The sequence below is a fragment of the Pleurodeles waltl genome, chromosome 3_1 (assembly GCF_031143425.1).
Source record: "Pleurodeles waltl isolate 20211129_DDA chromosome 3_1, aPleWal1.hap1.20221129, whole genome shotgun sequence".
Taxonomy (NCBI): domain Eukaryota; kingdom Metazoa; phylum Chordata; class Amphibia; order Caudata; family Salamandridae; genus Pleurodeles; species Pleurodeles waltl.
Window position 1 is genome coordinate 506,324,097 of NC_090440.1, and position 23,115 is coordinate 506,347,211.

Here is a 23,115-nt window from a genome sequence, read left to right on the forward strand (position 1 = left end):
GTCAGTATTAGGGTCACCAGCCTCAGCCACAGTTCCTGCAACACTGTCCCCCCCTTCAAGCAGTGGGAGGTGACTTCTGAGGGGCAGATTATGTAGCATGCATCATGCAACAACAATCTTGCAGATTTTCCGTGGTCGGTACTGTAGGGCACCACCGGACACATGGAGGCAACAAAATCTTTCTTTCAATAGGCCGAAAGCCATCTCTATCACATGCCTCATTCAGCCGTGTTCCTCATTGTACCTATCCTCCCAATCTGATATCTAACTGGAGTCAGGAGCCAGGGCAGGTTGGGGTGTCCAGAGTCACCTGTGTACACATAGGAACCGTTCATTAGGGAACTGTGATATTCATAGAGCTGACTGTGTAGAGACGTAGTTCAGACGTCTGACATGGACAGCAGTACACTTACCAATGAGCCAGGCCCTTCCTCGCTGTAGATTCAACATCAAAGCAGGGACACTGCTGTTCCTCAGGACGTAGGAATCATGTACTGAATCAGGGAATTTTGCAGTCACATGTGATATATACTGGTCTGCAAGACACACCATTTGAGCACTAATCGAATATGTACTCTTCTGGTTTCTGTACACCTGTTCGTTGGCCCTCAAAGGTACCAAGGCGATGTGAGTAACATCAAAGGCCTCTATTACATGTGGTACATGAGCAATGTTGTAAAAGACAGCCTTAACAGTGTTCAGTTTTTGACATTGTGGGAACCTTAGGTACCTGTTCATATGATTTAGTAGGGCATCCAGCACATCCTGCAACACTACACTGAACATTGGCGTAGACATCCCTGCAGCCAGTCCCACAGTTACCTGAAATGAGCCACTAGTCAAAAAATGCAGGACAGACAACACCTGTACTGTTGGAGGGATGGCATGGGGATTCCTTAAGGCTGGCCGGAGATCTGACTGCAACTGGGCAACCAGTTCCCTGATAGTCAGACAGTTCAGTCGATAGGTCATCATAATGTGCTTGTCTTCCATGGTTTCTAGGTCTACTAAGGGCCGGTAGACTGGTGCACTCCTTATCACTCCTATTTGGTGGTATCTAGGCAGTGGGAGGACCTGAGATGCTGGGCCCGGGAGACCGCAGAGGCCCAGTTGAGAACGGCCTCCAAGCGAGGAAGGGGTGCCCGTCGGACTCTGACCCCCCTAATGGCCCGCATACTGGGCTGGCCTACCTAGAGTTGGATGGGCACTTGAGGGCAGCACAGTAGCCACAAGGGGGTAGGTGCAGACTGTTAGGTGACATTTGTATGGTTTTCTATTGTGTCTCTTACTGGACCTAGGTATTGATAAGGTATAATGGAATTAGAAGAGTATTCAGTCATGGTTGTCACTCCAATTGTGTTGCAGTGATGTGTGTTAGCTTTGTAAAGCCTTGCAAGCATTGATGTGATGGTGCTGTACCAAATTATCAACCTCAATTAAGACACTGCCTACTATTCACTCTCAGACACGTGCTCACACATGCAGCCCAACACACACAAACACACAAACACGCACACACACACACAAGCTCTCTCTCATACACACACTGTCACCATAATGAATGTAGGCAACATACATTTAAAATAATTTTATTTACTCAATTAGACCTCTGTAAGATATGGTCCATAAATTACGGTGAGTCGTTTGGGTTCACGAAGTAGCTTTTATTTATTTACAGAAACCCCATCCAGCTCCATCAATCGCCAGCTTCTCCTTCTCTTCACTCTCCGTCGTCCTCTCTGCTGGATTCCACCGTTCCCTTCACAATTCTAAATTCTAAATGCTATTACATCTCAAACATTCTACAAGCTATGACATACTACACTCCTCCCCCCTTTACAAACCAAGATAAACAAGAAGAAGGGAAGGGAAAAGAAAAAAAAAACACAAAAAAACACAACAATATATATATATTAAATCCAAACATCTTTACATTTTAGTACCACTACACGATTTAAATTCCATATCTTGGAATCCTCCGTTCTTACTGCATTGTTGAATAGTCTCACTACCCTTAAAGGTTTAACTTTGTCGACATTCCTTCCTTTACCCACAGGCTTGCGAATCAACACCCAATCTCCAACCTTAACTTTGGTTGTGTGAGTTGACTTCCTGCGATCAAAATACTCCTTCGGTGCTTTTATTTTCTCCTCTTCATCCCGTCTCCAAGTTCCATCCGACACCACCACCCCAGTTCTTGCTCCCATGTCATTGACCCACCTAGGTGACACCAACGTATTAGGATGTCTGGCTCTGAGTAACTCAAAAGGTGTTTTCCCAGTAATGGCATGAGGCGAAACTCTGTATGCTTCAACCCGCTTGATCACTTCTTTCTTCCAGTTCAATCCACCAACCTTAGCTAAAGCTATGATTTCTTTCAACACCCTATTAAATCGTTCCACCATGCCATTGGTTTCGGGGTGGTATAATGCACACTTTTTATGAACTATAGCACAATCAGCCAGATACTTCTCCATTTCCTTCGATACTAATTGTACCCCATTGTCAGTAAGAATGCTCTTAGGCAGTCCTTCTCTCCCAAACACTTCCTTGAGAAAATCAATTACTTGTTTAGTCTCAATATTCGTAGTAAATCTAATCTCTGGCCACCTGGAAAACAGATCAACTAGTACCAACAGGTACATTTCACAACCTTCCCCACAGATAGGCCCTAGAATGTCCAAGGCAACCTATTCCCACGGCTGAGAGGGGCGTTCCCTTATTTCCATAGGCTGAATCCTAGGTTTCACAGTCTTCTCACTCATGATACATTGCATACATTCTCTGATTGACTTTTCTACCTGGGAATCCATACCTGCCCACCAATAAGTCAAACGCAATCTCCCTTTGGTCTTGGACATTCCCTGATGACCTGTGTGAGCAAGAGAAATAAGCTCCTGCCTCAATGTGGTGGGAGGAACTAATTTCGTACCTCTGAATAGAAACCCATCATCACAAGACAACTCACTTCTCACATGCCAGAATTTTTGTGTTTCACTACCTCCTTCATTCCTATTTTTCCAACCTTCTTTTATTAAAGATATCACTTTCACTATGGTGTCATCAGACTCACATTCTCTCCACCACCTCTCCTTTGTCACAACACTTTCATCAAATCCATTCTCCTCAATCCCACACACCATTTCCGTATCCCCATCTGTTCCTTTCTCTTCTTCCAATTCACTTACCAACACTAATCTTGACAGTGTGTCCGCTACCTTATTTTGTGCACCTGGAATATACTTTATATCAAAATCAAAATCTTGTAGGGACATGACCCATTTAGTGATTCTGCTAGAAACTGCATCCACCCCTTTCTTTTTATAAATTTCACAAAGGGGCTTATGATCCGTCCTTACCTCAAATTTATTTCCCCACAACAAATTCTTAAGTTTTCTCACTGCCCAATGAACAGCAAGCGCCTCTCTCTCAATAACACTATAGTTTATCTCTTAAGGCTTGTGACAAAAATAATACAACTTGATCATTATTTTGGCCACCCTGTTGTAACACCGCCCCTAAGCCTTTCACACTTGCATCAGTTATTAAGATCGAGGGCAAATTGGGATTAAAATTCCTCAATCTGGGAGCTTTCACAATTTCTTTTTTTATTTCTCCAAATTCATTTTCACACTCTTCATCCCACACAAATTCCACTCCTTTCCGTAATAACTTCCTCATACATACACTTTTCTCAGCAAAACCCCTCACAAATTTACTGTAATATTCAGCCATACCTAAAAATGTCATAAGTTCTTCTTTATTCAGTGGCGATTGTAGTCTGTCAATAGCATCTACTAGCTCCTTTTTTGGAGATATGCCTTCACCAGTTATGGTGTGACCTAAATACTCTATAGATTTACTACAAAACCTACACTTTTCCATCTTGACTGTCAACCCGAATTCCTCCAAACTTTCTAAAACACTAACAACCCTCTTTTCATGCTGGACCTGATCTTTCCTGTATACTAACACATCATCTTGATACACTCTCACACCAACAAGATCTTTCAATACCTTCTCCATAATTCGTTGAAATACAGAGGCCGCAGACACCAATCCAAATGGTAGTCTGGTATACCTAAAAGTACCAAATGGTGTAATGAATGCAGTAAGATCCTTGGATGTTTCAGTCAATCTAATCTGATGATATGCAGATGTTAAGACTATGGTAGAAAACACCTTAGCACCTTGTAAAAGCAACAACATATCAGAAATATTGGGTATGGGATACCTATCCACAATCACATTCTTATTTAATTCTCTTAAGTCCACACATAAGCATATAGTTCCATTCGGTTTTCTGGCTACAACTACTGGCGCCAACCACTCAGTTCCTTCAACTTCCTCTATGATTCCTTCCTTCTGCAGCCTCTTCAGTTTCAATTTCATGTCCTTGCGTAGAGCAACAGGTACTCCATGAACTTTGCTGCATACCGGTTTCACACCCTCCTTCAGACGAATGTGATGCACATAATGTTGAAGACATCCTCATTTTCCTCGAAATACCAAAGGAAATTTTTTCTTTAGTCCCATAACAAAGTCACCGCTGGTCATGAGATTCCGGTCAATAGAATTTCCTTGATCTCCAATAGGGTTGATAACGATTCCTTCTTTTTTTTACCTTCTCCTTCAACTTGTAGAATAATTTGACCACATTCAAAGTCATCATTTTCTCCTGCATCCATGTCTTTCTTAACTTCAAAGACATTGCTCTTTCCACTTCTCGTTCTGCACACACTGGAGTAATGACCTTTTTTCTTACACAACTTACATATCACTTTTATAGCAGGGCAGTTTTTGTCGTTGGCCATGTGACCCTGTCTGCCACAGCAAAAACAATTTCCCATAAACGCATTTTTCCTTTCTTTTTTATAGTTCTGTCCTTCTGATCTTTCTTTGTTTCTCATAATATTCTGAATAATATGTACAGTATCATTTTTACATTCCTCTTTTTTGATGGTCTCTACACATTTGAGAGAATGTTCAATTTTCTTAGCCAAAACCAAAACTTCGTCTAGTGATGGATCATCCTTTTGCCTTACTCGTTCTATGTTACAGCCTAACATAAATTGATCTCTGATTCTTTCGTCTGTCAAAAGCTATGACATACTACAACCTCCAGTGATGTTTTTGTTCCAAGCTCCTGGTGCTTCATTTCTTCTCATTATTACAGTAATAGTGAATTACAGAGTTTGCTATTAGTATAATTTAATCAAGCTGGCAGAAAACAAGAAAGGTGTAGCCCTGATGCCCAGAACGGGGGATAGGGGAGCACTGTGTTCTTGGAATTGATTTAGGCCATGGTACTGATGCATGCCAGGGCCGCTAAGGCAGTGCCAGTGGTTGCAAAAGACACGTCAGGTGTTGCAGCTGTAACCACTGGCAACTCAAAATGACATTCATGTTTACTGCCAATGTTATGGAGTGTGAGCATGGTCAATGTTGTCACTCAGACTGCAAGTCAAAATAAAGTATTACAAACATAACTCTGTTCAACCCACGGCTGCTCCAGTCTGCACTTTTGTTCGTTCCAGAAACAGGCAGAAATTAGAATGGTGGACAGAGTATGCTTAGAATATCCTCAAGGCACTGCTACGTCGTAGTCAGTCTATGGGAATTCTGTCAGATCGCCCTCTTGCTCAGAGTAAGACTAGTCAAATGTTAGTCTTATTCTGAATGATGTGCAGGCTTCCCACAACAGCTCTTAAGGTAAAAGGTCTTTGGTGCCTGTCGATTCTATTGGTACGTTACATACGGCATTCACACATACAGGGCACTCAGAGACTGGTAAGACAATTAAATGTTTCCTGATGACATTGTTCTGCTTGTAGAGCACACGTCATTCTTTTCTTTAGCACTGTGCAATGAGATATTTTGTATCTTTAAGTATTCAACATAGTTACCGCTTGGGCCTCGTTTAAAAGTGCTGTTCTTTATCACGTTGCAGGCAGCAATGGAAGTTCTCAGCCACATTAGAATTTGGGAATACTGCAGACCAGGAGCCCTATTACACATAGGGTGCACTTTCTCTGTTTGTGCCACAGTGCACCTTAAAGCAGGTGTGCCGGGTGCAAACAGAAAGAGAGAGCCCTTTTACCTTGAATGAGCTGCCTCCAGGGCATCTGTGGACTTGGCTGACCAGGGGGAAGCACATTCTAGTGAATAACGGAGCGGTTGCTTTAAAGCAGCTCTGTGTTACACTGTCCCCACAGGAACCAGCCTGCACTTTTGAGTGGGATTAAAGATGCCGTTGCATGCGGGTGCTGTGAGTGATTGCACCACCTGCAAGGGGATGTCCATAGGACCGCCTTCCCTCTCTCCAGAGGGCTGCCATCAGGGGGGACCTTTGCCTCCTGACAGCTTCTTTGCCTCTGTCCGTGTTCGTGCCCGCATCTATCATATGGCAGAGTTGCAGAAGCAAAGGGATTCCCTCATTTGCATGGGGTCACACCCCAATGCAAATGAGGGAACAACCTCTGGTGAAAGCGCTGGCGCTATATGTGCACCAGCGCTATCTGTATTACATAAAGGGCTGCACAAGCAATACAGTCCCAGGTGTACTGGACAGGAAGACTTCTGCTGCTGAATTTTTTAAAAATCTACGGATGAAAGACCAATTTAAAATGGGGGATGACCAGAGGAATCGGGATCAGAATAATTACTGTTCCAAGGGAGCAATAATTGTTCAATAAGCTAAACCCTATTGATTCTGTCCTGTAAAGTAAAAGTTACTCCCAGTATTGGTATCTCTGAGGAAGGGTAGGGGAGTAGATTGAGTACTACCGCAGGGCACTCACAGCAATTTCATAGGTGGTGATATACCACCCTTTAAGTATTATGGGTTGACATTGCCAATCTTTTATAACACATATATATTTATATCACCTTTCTTTGCCCCTTACCAACCTTAAGCAAACATCACGTTTGGCCCCAAGGTGCAAAAAGGTCTCCTGTATTCACTATAGGCATTTGCATTTCCAGTTAACTCAAATTAATTAGGACACTTGATTTTGTTTCGTGAAAAGAATTCCAGATAGTGATATTAAAATTAGCCTGGTTCTCTTGACACATGCATTAGATTTGAATTCTCAAAAGCTGGCCCTGTATTTACATATTCTTGTTGTTTTTATAATTTCTGATAGGGAATTTTCCATATTCCTCATGACTATGGTTATTATTGCCCTTGCACTAAATTGTTGATGTTGTCAGCGCAGGCCACCACAAATGTCAAGGGGGGTGGGGACGGACTAAATAATTAATTTTAAAAAAAAACTTACCTTTACACTGCTCCCACCGCAGCAGCCCCCTGCTGCCTCACTCCTCTGCTCCTGATGGTTCCCAGCATTCAATGGGACACCAGCGCAGGCTCCCCAGTAATCCTGGTGCTGCTCTCATGCTAAACCTAGCATGACCGCACCATCAGGATTGGTCTGAGCGGCTTGGACTGACGCTCTGATCAGTGCACTGGGGTCTGTGCAGTTTCTCCAGTCCGGCTGTTCAACACAGCCGGGTTGGAGAAACCTAAATGTGCATGTGTGTTTGGCTGGCCTAAGATGGGCGGCCAAACACACATGTGCATTTAGTGCACTTCACTTCACTTCCCTACCCCCCACCTCCTGTGGCCCACCGCCCTCTTCCCTGCACTGGTGGCTGAGCCAGCAGATGAAAATTAAAACAATAGTAAACTTTTGTTTTATTTTTCATCTGCTGGCTCTTAGCCAGGAGGACGACGCTCCTCCGCCATTGTGGAGGAGCCACCTGTGGTGTTAACTCAAAAAGGATAGTTGTTTTGTTACAGGGCTATATCCTTACCTGAAGAATCCTGCTCAATGCATTTTTTCCATCTGTCTAATGATGAAGGTAATTTTCTGTGTGGGTGGAATGCTTATGACCAACTAGGCATCAATCATCAGTAGTGAAAAAAATACACATGGTAATTACAAAGCTTATAATACCATCAAAACAGTAAATGAACTAAAAAGAAAGCAACCGCTTGACAAAATCGATGTCCTTGTTTCCTTTCTCATTCATATTTTCTGAAAAAAAGTATTTTGGGGGAAAATGTCGGTCGTTTTTATTGAATCTGGAAAAAAAAAACTTTTCGAAATAGGGATTGTCGACTTAATAACAATAAATATAACATTCAAACTGATATCCATGCACGCACAGCTACACATGCACAAAAGCTTTAGTATACATAGAAATGCATCAAGCATCATTATTTAATTGCAAACTGAACAATTTATCATTTGAGTTGTTTACGCAGTGTACAGCCAAGCTCAAAAACACCACAAATGGTGCTGCTAAAAACCCAGATAATTAGGATATGGTTTTTCCATACCTTTAGCAAGTGGCACTTAAACTTTTGTAGACAGAACCGGAGCCGCAGTGTCTAGAAGCCGAAACCTTCTGACAATCTGTCTTAAGTGCAGCAATTGAAGTTTCATTACTCGCTTCCCAGGGGAGCCAGAACACTAACAACATCCTCCTGGCTCAGCACTTCATATTAGGGACGTCTAAATTAAACGGCCCCGTGCCCCCTGTCTTCCATCTGCATGGCGCATCGCCCAAGGCAGGGGCTCAGTAGCCCAAAAAAATGCAAAAGCACCTCTCGAGTGAAAACCAAGTGAACGAGGAATAAGATAAAGGCAGAACTGATCGCATCCATAGTGAGATTTACCTTCTGAGGGCATCAATTAGAGTTATTAAAAGGAACATGTTTGAACTTCAGATCATCATCATTATTAACGAGGAAACATGTCAATCAAAAATTAAGAACAAAGATGCTTGCCATCAACAGCAAAAATGTAACATAATAATATAACATAAAAATACAACTACAAGCCTATATATTCGGTAAACAAAACTGTTGAGGAGTTGACAGGAAGTCATGATGTTTACTCACATTATAAAATAATATGTTTAAAAAAGACACATTTTGCAAAAAAAATTCAATTAAAGGGGCAGTAAGTAGATATTGTGTTTACGATCTAAGCCGAACCTCCCTGAAATTCATCTATCCTGGCATTAGGACACCCAGTCCTTCTGCCATCAAAGGCCATTGGACTGTGTCCAGATATGGCTGAAGGAGTTGTCCATTGGTGTCTAATGACAGGAACTGGTCATGGCTTAAAGCCACACCCTCAACATGGGCTTCGATTCACCAAAATGCCAGAGGTAGGGGAAGTGCCATCAGATGCCATTTAACCTTTACTTAGACTCATACACACCTGCTTACATATACACACACATTCACACACACTTTCTCTCACATAAACACACTCTCACCTGCAAGCAAGCTTATGCATACATTTAAAAGCATTATTACTTACCTTAGTTGCCAGATATTGTCATATTCCAGCTAATTGTACTCCATTTTGTATTTCACTTATAGTGAATAATATTATTCACTATTTGTGTAATAAAAAAAAAGACAGAAAACAAGGAAAGTGGAGCCTCAACCGACGTCCATTAGGACGAGATACCCTTGTATTCCAGGCACTGAATTTTGCCACCTCTCAGGCCAGGGGTCACACATGCAGTGCCAGAGGTTACAAGGGGTAAGCAGGGTGTCACAATTGCGATCCCTGTCACCCCTGAAAGACATCCATGAATCCTTCGACCACACAATCTTGCCCTCACAACCTGCAGAAAAGTGGAGCTCTACAAAATAAGCATAATTTTCTTTTGCATAATCACATGGCATTCTGCAAAAAGTTTGCAAAATCCTAAAACAGGAGTTAGTGCTCTATTTTAGTGCAAAATGTGTTCTTGCATTAATTTTGAAAGGATCTACGAGCACATTTCATGTGGAAAAAATAAAGCAAAACCACAGATTTTCATGCCTCATTAAGGGGGCTTTTCAGCTTCCAAGCAAATGGACCTCAGTGGCTTTCGGGAGAGAAAAGCCCCTCTTTGAAAAGGCCTTTTCCATAATATTGACTAAAAATTGACTTCACTGGTGAATTGAGATTTTAATAAAAATAGCAAAAAGTCAAATAAAGAAATTGTAGTTGTTTCCCAGAAAGACAAAACATTATTACATTTAATATTCACCACAAGGCTTTCCTATGGAACAGCCAGTATTGCTACAGTGAAAATATTTAAAAGGAAGGTTCAGACCTGTCGGAGGGGGTTATTTTGACAGGTTGAATTTGCTAGTTAAAACTGCAAAAGCTAGGCCACAGATGATAGGCCTGCAGTCATGTTTTACTGCCACTGTAATGAGTGGCACAATGGGTGCTGCAGTCCACTAGTGACATTTAGGTTACAGGCCATAGGTACACTTTGTAACATATACTTGGGACTTAAGGGTAAGTTTAATACACCAATTAGGGGTATACTAATGTCATCTTGTTGAAAAGGGTAGCACTGACACTCTAACACTGGTTAGCAGAGGTAAAGCCAAAGCTCTACAACAAGCAAAAGCAATCAAGGCAAAAATCTGGGGGTACACCACACAAAAGTACCGCACAGTTATGTCCTATGATCATCAGGAAAAAATAGAAAATAGGTATAGATAATATTCCCCATTTTGGTGATACTTTTCAAATGCTGATCCTGGGATATTCCCATGCAATCAGAAAATTGGAGGTATTTTCACAAGACATTTTCCTTTGCAAAACTGCTCTTCTGCAGGGTTAATTCCTATGATCATCAGGAAAAAATAGAAAATGGGAATAGATAATATTCCCCATTTGGTGATACTTTTCAAATGCTGATCCTGAGATATAACCATGCAATCAGAAAATTGGAGGTATTTTCACAAGACATTTTCCTTTGCAAAACTACTCTTCGCCTGGGGCTGCATCAACTTTGATAGAGACATCTGTACCGTTAAGCTACAGTGAAGCCTAGTCAAGTGCATTTGTGAAATAAATATGTGATTAGCATACACATTTTATTACTCATTTTGAAAACCTTAATGGTTTAGCAGAGGTGAGGAAAGAGATCTGAGAAATAGACAACAGAAGCACCAAGTAATGACTTTTCCAACTTGCAATTATGCTATCACTTTCTACCAAAACATGTTGCTAAATGCATAGTATTACAGTGAGTGAAGACTGAAATGACCGAGGAAGCTAATTAATCTGACCTTCAATTACTCTATAGCTATTAATCTTTACACTTATTATCTTTCTGGCTTTCTTACTAATTGGAATTCTTATGGCGTTGGTTTGGAAACTAGTGTTGACTAACACCTAAGAAAGCAACACGTTTTTTGTAGCTTCAGAGGAGGTAGCCTTAATATGAAAAGTTGGGAGAGTTATTTATTTTGGTTTAATCATCAGCAGTACCAGATGAATTAGCAGTACCCTACTAGTTATAAAATGGAGGCCTCAATTGGGTGGTTTTCCTACCACTTCTCTATAAACAGTTGTCTTTAATACCTACATAGTTAATAGTTTTAATGTGCCTGATGCCACGCCCGAGAATGTTGGCATGCGATTTCTGTAAAGAGGCTTTCGAACCCAGAAGCAGTGGGATGCAGTCAAATTGGATAATATTCATGCGACACTTTCAGCTATTTTTATCCTGAAATAACAATAGCTATTGAAGAAATGTGTCATATTCCATCATTCTACTTCACTGTTGACTTTCTGTTACGGTTTTGGTTGTGTCCTAGCTCATCGGCTGGACCAGTAGTATACATCTGAACTACTTTATAATAACACTCACTATACAGCGTATCACCATTTTAACAACAAATGTAGTCTTACGTTTCTGACATTATACTGTGTTCACCTTCTTCATACTTGTACATCTCTCTCCAGGAGGGCAGGGCTGGAACAGGGGCGGGGGTGACGTGATTTCCATAAGGCTTTCTATTTTTCGCATGGATTATAGTTTTACAGATGAATGTTTCTATAGGCCAGAGCCTTAAGTAAAATTTAGGGGCATATTTAAGGAAAGTGGCGCTGCTCTTAGTGCAGCGCCACTTTCCTTGCTCCCCTTAGCGCCACCATGTGTGAGCGTATCTAAGATACAGCGCACCATGGCGTAGGGTAGGGGGCAATGGCATCATTTTTATTGATGCTATTGATGTACTCTGCAGGATTAGCGCCAACATTCTGGCACTACTCCTGCAGAGTACATAGGGGCTCATTATAAATAATGGAAGCCCCCTTTTAACCCCTGCTCTGTCAGATTTCCTTGATCCATTTTTTCACCGCCCACACGGAGGAATGCCTGGTGCAGACATAATGTAGCGCACAGGGTTACAAAGTGGTGCAATGCATGCATTGAAACACTTTGTAAATATGGTGCAAGGATTTTGGCCTTGTTGGACCACATTAGCGTAAAAAAAAATGACGCTAATGTGGCGCAAGGTGGTGCTAGGGGCTTATAAATATTCCCCTTAGTTTTTTGCCCCATCTTCTGAAAACTGGCTTATCTGAGGAGTCAAATTCCTCAATCCAAACACATCTACAGATGTAGCTGCCTATGCCTGCAATGCAGCAAAATGGGGCTGATATTACAATATTTTTAAAGCTGTTTTTGATTTCCAGTCCGACCATATTCCCCACCATCTTACAAGATATGGTCAGGTGGGAGGAAGCCAAATGAAATTAAAATCGTAATTTTGTCTCGAGACCATTCTTGTAGAAAACTCTGAATTTGGCAAGCAACATACATACTGATGGGAAAATGTTTCAAACTTGTGATATTTAGACACGTTGTAAGTGAAATATAGCTTTATGGGGATTTTATGTGACATTTGTGAGTTAGTGCAATCAATGGAACTGCCATGTCCTCTGGTTCCCTGCTTCAATTAAGAAACAGGGTGAAACTGAAAAGGTTTATGTTGAGCAATTCACAAGTTCATTACCCTACTGGGTATTTTTTAATGTTATTTCTCACTTCGGAAATTATTGGTCTTGCACACATTGTGGGACATATGATGTGTTTTGTACCAGTCACATCAGCTTCTTGCAACTATTTATTCAGTAACATTTTTATGCACCATCGCATATTAATAAATGTGTCAATGCACTTACATTGAAACCGTTGCAGTGTCGAACTGGACTATAGGGCAATAAGGCAGTGCCTGATGATCTGATTTCTTGATGTTTTTTGGATGTTTGTGGCCTGTTTTATTGATTTACCTGATATATTGCAAGCATAGTCTGCAGCAAGCACAAATTCATGCAGTCTTTCACGCCTTGCAAAACACCTATAAAACATGTGTTTGCAAAGTCAAAACGACCCTGATTTGCAAACTGGACCACTTTTTAGCTATTTGATTCACTAATGGGGGCCATTTTTTTTGGTGCCGGGCCTATCTTCTATTTCAGTACAAGCCTGAACAGTTGTCAAAAGCAGCTAGGCACTGATCACCATTCCTGAAACATCTAGCTATTTTGAATAGCAGCTGGGGTGCTGTGAATGATTAATCTAATTAACAGTAATTAGACGCATCTTCCTTCCTGCCCCACTTAAATGTCTATAGAACTTGGGCCAGTATGGTGGATGCACTGGTGCAATGCTGAACTGTAGGGATGTTGTGTTTCTTCACTGGAACTGCCTCTTTACAGGCTTCCTGGTGTATGGAAAGCACCCACTTGACTCTGGTGGACTTGCATTCATCCTTCAGCGTTGCCTTGAGTGTTCAGGGTCAGCATCGCACTGAAAGCTAATAGTACGAAATTAACATTTTAGGGTCCTGCTATTAGTAACTTTGAATTATATGGTTTTGTTCTGGCTTTACATCAAGCCCCATAATTAAACATCACTGCTAAGAGTGCGTGCTAGTGCCTGGGGGAAGGAAACCTCACCGATGGCCCTCCCTTTTCTCCTTTCACCTCCTCCTCAACCATCCTTCTTCTCCCCTAAACCTCTCACCATCTACTCTCCTCATCCATTTCTCCTCATCCATTTCTTATTTCTCCTCACCTCGCTTCTTAGTCCTTTTGCCTCTATTAATTACTATTCTAGTGCTCTCTCAGTCTCACCTCGCACCACCCTAACTCCCCAGGCCATCTTGTTTCACCCCTCCATGTATTTCATTAGCTGGTTATCCTTACTCTCACGCTTTGGCCCTCTCATTTGTCTTCTCCCCTCTCCTCACTCCCACAATTTTCCTCTTCTTTCCCCTCAGTAACTTCAGTTAGCACTCTTCTCCATGAACCTTTCTTGGTGACTTTCCATTCAGCTCTCCCCTTTATACAATTCATTCCTCTCCTCCTCTCAAAATGTTACATTACCTTTTTCCCTCGGCCCTTGGTCTTATGGGCTTCTTTTGGGGGGTTCCCCCACCTTTGATTCCTCTCTGCTTGCCTATCCCGCTGACATTCTCCTTCGGGTGCTCACTGCCCTTTCCCCTTGTCCACATTTCTTCTCCATTAATCTCTTTCTTGCCTTTCCTCTTCCTTCATCTCACTCGAACTTTTCCATCCCCACTCGAACATCACTCCTTTCTCTTTCTTGCACTATCTATTTTTATACACTTCACCCTACCTCTCTCCCTCACATCACAGCCCTGTCATCACCTTTCTCTAGTTCAACCCAGATAATTCTATCTCTCAATTTCAGCCTTCTCCTAGGTCCTCATGAGTCACTCCTGTCCTCATTTGATCTCCGTCTTCCCCTCTCTGCTTGACTGCCAGGTTGTCATGCTCCCTTGAGTTATTTAAAATGGTTGATGACTGACAGCTAATGTTGTGTGACCTACATTCATAGCAACCTGTTACTGCAAAGTGGGTCTACCATCAGTAATCAAGACTGTTTTTCCCATCTGAACTGAAGTTGTTGTCTATACATTTTCAATTGCTGGATACCTTCAGCATATTTTGCAATATATCGTCTCAAATGTTTTTTCGTTTTCCATTTTCTCCTTGAGAAAATTACTTTCTTCTACTTCCTGCTTTTCATCCCCTTCAGTACAAACTCACTAACGATTTAACAACCTCTCACATGGTCTGGACTACCAGAACTCACATTGATCTCTCCTTACTACTTTCACCTTAAAAAACAACAACCTTATAGGACAATGGAGAAACTCATCTGCTCGCAATGGCCTTTTCCAACTCCCAGTGCAGCCTCAGCTATGGAATTTGACACCTAAAACAATGCATACTGCTTTTGCTTTTTTCCTCTCACAAAATGGGCTAGTAATATATCATTTAGCATTCACCTTCAATACTTTAAACACAATGATTAATGTCCCTCTAGTATTGTGTAGTGTAATTAATGCAATGCACCTGTCAGAGCCCTTATTACATATAGGGCACACAGCCCTAGTCTGTACCACGGCACACTTTTTTCATGATCCACTCGTCACATTCAGGGACAGGGTGGAAATTATAATTAATGCACTGTCCCCAGAGAAGCCATACACCTGCTCCTGCACTGGGGCCAACACTTTGGTGAAAGACAGACTGACTGTTTGAAGTCGCTGGACCAACTTCCAATGCGCAGGTGGCAACCTGGCCTGGTTTCAAAGGTGGGGAGAGGGCTGAGATCCCCTTCAAGTGGGTGTGACAAGGGACTGTACCCACCTATAGAGGGATGTCTTGGGGGTCGTTTGAATCCCACTTCTCCCTTCCACACTTAGGGGAGGGCTTGTTCTGTGAGACACCTGTATGCGGAGAACAGTTGGTGCACCCCCCCGAAAGACTTTTTGCTTTTGCACCTGCATGTAAAATACAGTGTGAACACAGACGGAAACTGTTACCTCATATCCATAGGGATATGACCATAAAAAAGAGGAAACACTCCCATGCCATTGTGCATGCACTACATTTGCATTGGCATGATCTGCATTAGAGAAGGGGCTGTATAAGCATCTGTTGCCCCATCTGTAAGACCAAAGTGCCAAGGAGAAAATAGCAGGTACACAAGCCCGTTGTGCTTAGTGTCACTTTTGAAAACATTTTACGTTGGCAGTTAACTAACGTTAATAGGGTGGCATGTTTCAGCCTCACATCCTTCCAGTAGGTGACACCACCATTTAAGGTCATTTCCTGCTTTCACTGATGCCGACCATGTATGCACCTTGCAACCACACATAAGAGTTCTACCTTGCAACAAATGAACGTATTAACAACGTTGTGAGTCACACCATGGCGCATGTGCTATAAAATGGCACATGGCAGCAACATTTATATGAGGTACAGCACCTCATATAAGGAATTCTCATGTGCACAAGATGTGATTTGATACCAGATAGTGGTGAAAGGTGCATTAAAGCAGTATTACCCCTTCATATGCCTCAATGCTCCATGCAAAACAGAACATAGCATAATAATCAACCTAAATGTCACCATCTCATAACACAGCACACTGCACCATAAACTGTTTAACACTACATAGAGCCAATACAAATCACATAATGCTACACTGCTCATCTCATGGCACCTTGTTACATCATGGCATAGCTAAAGTGCTCATCTTAATAATACATCTATCCTATCACACCACGTCACACCTGCTTCACCATTTTAGAATACTTAATGCCACTTCAAATCATATTTACCTCCATATAAAGTGCCTATTGCACTACATCAACCTATATCACTTCACAAAATACCAGCCCATGCAATACCATGACTAAGCTGACCAAATTCACACCATACTGCATCGCCTCTCACCATCTATCCCAGCAGCATACTCCATTATGGCACAATTCACAACACAGTACAACACATCAACATCGCTGTACCTCATACACTGTTACCAGTTGCCCCATTATAGCCCATTATGGCACATAAGAATAATCCACCAAATAAGCCACAAGTTACCAAACATTAGTTAAATCACAAAGTGTCCTACACCAGATCACAATACCCAATACACCATCAAACCTCCTTCACCATGCTGAACACCACAGTTTTCCAACTTAAAACATCCAACATAGTGTCAAACCTTATAGCATCACTTGCAAATTGGATTTATAAATATGTAAATTCTGCCATAATATTGTAACTCTGAAATTTGAAACATCTACATTAAGTCAGATTTGTAGGTGTGCCTTGCAAGTCCAACTGTTAAGGAACACAAACAAATTTGCATAATCAACAATTTCAGGTAAGAAATTTCCACTATCGAAATGCACATGTGCACTCCTGCCAAGAGAAGGCACAATTGTGTTTCGAAGGTGGTAATGAGTGAGAAACATCCCCAATTGCTAAGGGCCTCTAGAGAAAGGTATTATTCCCCCAGGAAAAATGTCCATGGTCTCCGTGTGATAGATTAAAAAGGTCTGCCTAATATGGTGAAATCTCTCATTAGCTGATAGGGGAATATGGCAACAGAAACAACAAAAAACACTACATATGGATTGAACCTTAGATGCTGGATAGTGGTCTTAAAACAATGGAGGAAGAACTGCTTAGAGGAGTGCTGGTGTGGTCCCTACCAGATGCTCTTGACCACAAACACTGTGGTGAAATGTACTGGAATCCTGCAGTGGATCTACGTCAGTCATATGAAATGAGTGAAGGTGGCAGATGAAGAAATGGTGAAAACAATCACTGATTCGCAAGATCAAGCTCAAGTTTATGGTGCAGACCCAGAGGGTGGTAGACATTTTAAAACTGATGAAGAAAATTAAGCCATAAAAGTCCAGATCAGTGAAAGTAACAGTTCTGGTACTTCTACCAGTGGTGCTGCTGTCCAGTTTTAAAGTGAAGAGTTGTTGCAATGTTTAGTTTCAAAGTGAAGAGCTGTTGCAATGTCAATGTTAAAGACATGAATGGCGGCAAGAAGAAGTAGGCTCTTATCCAAACAATGAAAGACTTCAGTTGAAAATGTGAGTCACAGTGAATCTTTCACTCAAGATTGATCAGGGTTCATGTTCATCAGGGAGTGCGAAATCAGGTAAAAAGAGAGTACAGAAGAAAATATGCTACTGAAAAGAACCTGCAAAAATACATTAACTACCAGAGAAACAAGAGAGACAAAAAACAATCAATGACATTTCATAAGTAATTGTACTGCCAATCACCAGTTGCTAAAACACCAGCAAGAAAGAGAACACCAAATAAAAGGTATGCATCATCTGAATGGGTATATCTAGCTGCTTTGTCAGAAAAAGAGGAATTAGAGTCAGAGATCTACAGCTCAATGAATCATTGCCAATACACTTCTGAAAGTGAATTTAGAAGTGAATCAGAAGAGGAAGAAGAATTACCATGAAAAGTGAAGTAAAGTAAAAGTGAACTTTTCTGTTGAAAGAAATGAGAGCGACAAATTAACTGAAAGCAAGAATTGAAGAGAACTTTTGAAAAAAATATAATTTTGAAATTGTTGTTTTCTATATTGGTTTAAAATAGATAAGAAGCAAATAAGAAATCTATTATTGTTTTAAAGAACATTTTTGTTAACTTTTACATTTTTATGCCTCACATTTTTTTTGTTTCAGTCTCATTATCTACTGGAGCACAGCAAGTGTTGTTAAATTATTGGTTTAATTGTTTTAGTAATAATTTTAAAAGTCTTATTTAGCCTTTTGTACTTACTATCTCCAGTATGCTATGTTTCCATAAGTTGAATTAACTTTCAGAACATAATGAAGTGAAACAGAATACACTGATATGTAGGGAAAATGTGATTATTGGATTTCAACTTTCAGAACATAATGAAGTGAAACAGAATACACTGATATGTAGGGAAAATGTGATTAGTGGATTTCAAGATAACATCTATAATAAAATGATACAGGCATATTCTGAAATTACAAAGGTTAGCACTTGATGTAGTTGTAATTTTCTTCCATGTTCTGCAGGTGAGGGTGACACATGTACAAAGTATATCATCTTCTATACATTATCTTGCATAGTGTTCGTTAGTGTATTTAATCAGATCAGATTCTTGGTTTCTGATCTGAAGGGTGGCAATCTAACCCTTTGGGTTCTTCCTGAAAGAAAGGAGCAGATCCAGTTGAGTGTGGACACTAGGATGCCAATCTTGTGGATTCCTCTGATGAGAGTGTTGTGGGAGACAGCGCTGAAAGCTGCAGAGAGGTTGAGTAGGATGAGGGTTGCTGTTTCTTTTCAGTCCAGTATGGTCCGAATACCATCGGTGGCCACGATGAGTGCTGTTTCGGTGCTGTGATTATTTTTTAATCCTGATTGGGTGTTGTCCAGCCAATGGTGGATTTTGAGGTGGGTTGAGAGTTGCTTGTTCATGGCCTTCTCAATTACTTTGGCTTGGCAGGGAACCAGCGAGATGGGTCAGAATTTACTCAGTTGGTTCGGATTGGATGATGGTTTCTTGAGGAGGGCATTGACTTCTGTATGACTTCTGTATGTTTCTAGTCATGCAGGAATATGACAGACATGATGGAGGTGTTGATGATGTGGGTGAGGGGGGTGCTGATTGGTGGTGTTCCCAAGTTGTAGACGTGATGGGGGCATAGATCTCTTGGGGCCCTTGAGTGGATGGTCTACATGACTGTCATTGTGTTGTCAATGAATATGGTTGTCCATTCAGCCAGGTGGCCGTCCTGTTTGGTGATAGATAGCTTGGTGACGAGTTTTCAAGAGTCAGGTCAGTGTGCAAATTTGCTGTAGATGTTTGCGATTTTGCTGTGGAAAATGTTTTATAAGTTGTTGCAGAGTTCTTGAAAAGGGGTGTATGTGGTTGGCAGAGGCTGAGGGTGTGGTGAAGTCCTTGACAATCAAAAAGATCTCCTTGCAGCTGTTGGAGCTTTCTTTGATGCAATCAACTATCCCTCATTTCTTGGTGTCTCTTAGATGCTGGTGATAGCGTGTGAGTGCAGTTTTGTAGATGGATGTATTGGTGGTTTTGTAGTCGCTCTACTCTTCCTGTAGCTGTTTACAGTGCTAGTTGGTGCCTCAAATGTCCTCTGTATACCAACTGGCCTGCTTGCTGATTAGGTTTGATGGGTGCAAATGAGTCTGCACTGTTCTTAATCTAATTGTTACAGGTGGTGTTCTCCTTGTTGAGGTTGTCTGTGGGGTTGGGTCAATCCATGCTCATGGTCCTGAGCTTATGCTCTGACCATTCTTTTTTGGCACTTCATAAAACGTTCCATGATATGTCCCTGTAAGGCAACCTTTGAGTGTCATACACATAGAAACAGAAGATTAGCCTGAATTTAATTCAGGAGCTTCACAACTCACAGCCCAACAAGGCTAAAATCATTGCTTATTATGAGGGATAGCAATAACTTGGATTAAAGTGTAAACTAGGGGTTTGGTTACAAACCCAACATATCTGAAATCACGGAAACAAATAGGCAATTTCCCACCAATAAGCAACAGGGTCTGAAGTTTTTCACTTGAACTGGCTTGAAGTACATGGATTTATTAACACTTGGCACATGTCCATTTTTAGAAATTGGGTCTCTAGTTGGCAGACGTACACAACCTGTCCAAGTAGTGACCACAGTCCTAGTCAGGGTCCGTTAGGTACACACCCTAAATTAACCTGTGCTTACCCCTTGGTAGCTTTGCACACAGCAGCCAGGATTAACTTAAGAGCCAATGTGTAAAGTATTTGTGCAGAACTTAAATACAGTCACACAGTGAAAGATACCACAAAAAGACTCACACAGTAGAAAAATAGGTAATATTTATTAGATTAAAATAAGACCAAAACAACAAAAATCCCATCAGTAGGAGTAGAGATATTCATTTTTAAAGATTAAACAGCAGTTATAAGTCAATAGCAGTAAAAAGCTTACTTGAGGTCACCAGGGACAGCTGCAAATCCAAAATCAAAGCTGACCGCAATTTAGGGTAGGCTATCTATAGAACCCACGCAGGGTCCACTGAACAGTTCCTTTGTTGGAGCAATGCAACACAATGTATCAGTATTTCTCCCGCACTAAAGGTGATGTGCTTTCCTTGGGCTCTGTAGAAGTGGATGCAATGTGTTGGTGGCGGGTCAGGCAGAGTGTCATCAGGCCATGCAGTAGGTGAATCCGCTGTCATCTGGTATCCGCTGTGCCATTGGAGATGCGATGCGTCAATTTTTCTGCCACACTCGGGGTGATGCATTGCTTTTTGAAATTTGCAGCCACAGAACTCACTTGTGAGGCCCAAGATTGGAGGGAGGCACTTCAGGCAAGGGCAGGGCTCACAGCTGGCAGAGTCCAAAAGCACCAGGACAGTTGCTAGGAGTTCTTGGTTTTCCTAAGACTGCACAAGAACACGGGGCAAGCCTGCAAGCCCTTGGAGACTCTTGGGTACAAGTATGAAAAATGTAAGCCCATTCCTTCTCACTGCAGTAAAGAAGCAGCAGGCAGCAGGACAACACAGCAGAGAAAATAGCAAAGTGGCATTCCCTCCTACAGCACAGCACACATCAGCAGTAGGCCAACACAGCAATGCAGTTGCAGAGTGGCAGTCCCTACTGGCATCACAGCACTCCTTCTTGCTGACAGAGTATCCTTGGTTCCAGTATAGATCAGATTTGGTGCGGTTTAGGGTCCAGTACCTATACCCCAAAAGGCTGTTGATGTGGGGGGAGGCTTCAAAATCACAAAGCCCCTGTCCTTTCCTTCCCTGGCTTCAGACACTCCACAGATGGTTATGTAACCCGCTATGTGGGGAGAGGCACAGCCCTATTCAGGAGTATCAGCTCCTCCCACCCATCTAGTGAAGAAAGGCCTATCAGCCTGGTGATGGGCCATCAATATGCAAATGCCACAACCAAGCTCCCTTTGTGTGTGACTGTCTAGTGGGAATTCACAAAGTCCAGCTGTCATTTACCCCAGATTTGTAGGGGCAGAGGAATAGAAGTGGCATTTTCATTTCAGACTTACAATTTAAAATCCAACTTCACATTAAATTGTGATTTTAAATTGTGAGTCCAGGGACACCAAAATCCATTTGTCTAGCTCTTCCCAATTGGAAATTGCACTTAAAGATATTTGAAGGTAATCTCAATACTAGCATGTGCATTCCTTGCAATAGTGAAAAATGAATTTACGAGTTTTTCACAATCTGGACATGTCAAATTACAAGTGCATGTCCAACTTGTTAAATACACTGCACCCTGACCTTTGGTCAAACTAGGGACTACCTTAGGGGTTACTTACATATAATAAAAAGGAAGGTTTCGGCAGGACAAGTGGGCACGCTTGCCAGTTCAAAGTGGTAGATTAAAAGTGCACAAACAGGCTCTGAACTTGCTGGCCTGAGATATGTTTGAAAGGCTACTGTAGTGGGTGGCACAATCACTGCTGCAGGCCCACTAGTACCATTTAATTTACAGGCCTTGGGCACATATAGTGCACCTTACTGGGTACTTACAAGCAAATTAAATGCCAGTTGTGGAGAAGCCAATGTTACCATATTTTAGAGTACAGAAAACCTGCACTTTAGCACTGGTCAGCAATGGTAGAGTGCCTACAATCCTAAAAGTCAGCAAAAATGGAGTCAGAAAACAGACGGCCAACGGGAAAACAATTGGGGGAAAGCACATCAGGTATGCCATGTCCAACATCCACACACATTTATTTAGTAACCCTGTTGATGGATACAAAATGTTAGGAGGGTTGTAAATCTAAATCTGTTGCAAATTGTTATAAACCTGAGAAGAAATTAAAATGTATCCATTAAACATTTAATATAAAGGATTGCAAAACACAGTAAGCTACATGGTAAGAATCATTCTTTAGAAGCTGCCAGAAAAATCCTTAAAATTTGCTTACAGGGGGATCAGCAGTAACATTAGAATCATGTGTCTCATTAGCATGATCAGTTTATTTTGCGTTCTGTAACTTCATCAACAGTCGTTCTGTCCACCAGATTTTCTCACACTGCTTAGAATCACCTTTCAATAATAGATAACATTTTGATATTAACTTTTGGAATTATCATCTCTTGTGTGGGTACCCCTCTGATTTGTTTCCTTCTTTTGCTGATCACATTGTTACTGGCCTAAGGGAGCTGCACATTTTACTCCTGCTAAGCAGTGATAAAGTGTTCCCCTCTCACAAGGTACTGTATGTTTGGGATCCAGATGGCATCACTGTCATCATTATGAACACAGGTTCTTTCAGTACATACACCAGTCTCATAGGGATCGAGTTGAGCAATGCCAGCTGAGCTATACTCCTTTGTTGCTCAGGTGTAATGTTGATTAATAATGGTGGTCTTTACCAATGGGCATGTAACCTTTTCAGGTAAGTTAGTGATGAGA